Source organism: Gorilla gorilla, chromosome 6 (assembly GCF_029281585.2).
Source record: "Gorilla gorilla gorilla isolate KB3781 chromosome 6, NHGRI_mGorGor1-v2.1_pri, whole genome shotgun sequence".
In the NCBI taxonomy this organism is placed as follows: domain Eukaryota; kingdom Metazoa; phylum Chordata; class Mammalia; order Primates; family Hominidae; genus Gorilla; species Gorilla gorilla.
This window is the reverse complement of record NC_073230.2, coordinates 94,996,770-94,998,442: the sequence shown is the minus strand read 5'-3', so window position 1 is coordinate 94,998,442 and position 1,673 is coordinate 94,996,770. Positions and strand designations below refer to the sequence as shown.

At 34.8% G+C, this 1,673-nt stretch overlaps 1 pseudogene; it reads left to right on the top strand.

Annotated features, from left to right (window-relative positions):
- The first annotated feature begins 344 nt into the window (after positions 1-344).
- LOC101137980 (NADH dehydrogenase [ubiquinone] 1 alpha subcomplex assembly factor 4-like) lies at positions 345-868 on the top strand (annotated as a pseudogene).
- The last annotated feature ends 805 nt before the right edge of the window (positions 869-1,673 follow it).

Here is a 1,673-nt window from a genome sequence, read left to right as displayed (position 1 = left end):
AATGAAATTTCTCTTTTCCCCAAAAGATGTTCAAAACCTGAGATATTGAAAGAGAAAACCCGATTATTTCAAATTAGTTGTTTTCCAAAAATTAAATAATGGGTGAATGGTTGATCTTAGAATACACAAGATGGTATGTTACAAAGATTAGTCGTTTTTGTCAGCTTTGCTATTTTTAGAGTGGCTTAAATTAAGGTATTGAATATAATTCTTACAAATGACGGCACAATATTAAAAGACCAGTTAATTTCATAAGATATTATAAGAATTCTCAGTTTCGCCGGAGGTTTCCTGTGTCGGTGTTCCCTTGCGCGGCGTGAATCTGAGGGCATCGTGTTGAGGAGATGGGGGCTGCGGTGACTCGAGGGATCAGGAATTTCAACCTAGAGAACCCAGCGGAACGGGAAATCAGCAAGATGAAGCCCTCTCCCACTCTCGGTTACCCCTCTACCAACAGCCTCCTGCAAGAGCAGATTAGTCTCTATCCAGAAATTAAGGTAGAGATTGCTCGTAAAGATGAGAAGATGCTGTCATTTCTAAAAGATGTATATGTTGATTCCAAAGATCCTGTGTCTTCCGTGCAGGTAAAAGCTGCTGAAACACGTCAAGAGCCAGAGGAATTCAGATTGCCCAAAGGCCATCACTTTGATATAATAAATATTAAGAGCATCCCCAAAGGCAAAATTTCCATTATAGAAGCATTGACATTTCTCAATAATCATAAACTTTTTCAAGAAACATGGACAGCTGAGAAAATAGCACAAGGATACCATCTAGAACAGAAAGATGTGAGTTCCCCTCTTATTTTGTTACTTTTGAACTCAAAATCTTCCCTCATGAAGACAAGAAAGCAATACAATCAAAATGAAGAAAATCGCAAAAATTTCCTATGTGTACTCCTCATCCCTCATCCTGTATATTATCTCATTTTTTGCATGTTAAATTATGTTAACTACCAAATGTTTAATGCTCTCATTGTGAGAGCATATTCTTAATATTTATTGAGCTCCCTGACTTTTCAAGATTGCCATAGAATGTATTTTGTTTTCTTTTAATTTGGTTTGGGCATATTTCATATGTACATGTCAGCATGACTAATCAGCACATCTGTACATTTATTGTAAGTAAAAGAATTAATTTGTTATTTTAGGCACATCATACCAACTTTTAAATTGATCATATGACCCCTTGGGAAATGTCCCTGAATCCCTCATTTAAGTTTTACTTTCCAAGTTAGGTGTTTAGTTCATTCTTCATATGTGATAGTGAAAGTAAAAGCTTTCCTGACTCTTAAGACTGACATTTTCTTGTTAGGGAAAGAGATACAATAGAAAGGTAGACTAACAGTATTTCCCAAATAAAGGCACACAGTAGAAAGCAATGAATCTATAGAATCTAATTAAAATTACTACTCCAGGGAATAAGAAGTACTGAGGATTTATTTTATTTTGAATTGGTTTTAAGTATGGAATAATTGTCTTTACAGTTATAAAAGGTAATTAGTGGTATTTGCAAAATGTTGAAAATTTCTGCTTCGACAAACAAATGGGTAGGTCCCATGGCCTTCAGAGAGGCAGGCAACAGCAGAAATTTTCAAAAAAGTAACATTTTTCTGGATTTAACATGGAAATAGAAAAATTTAAAGAATAATTAAATCCAAAAACCATGGTAAA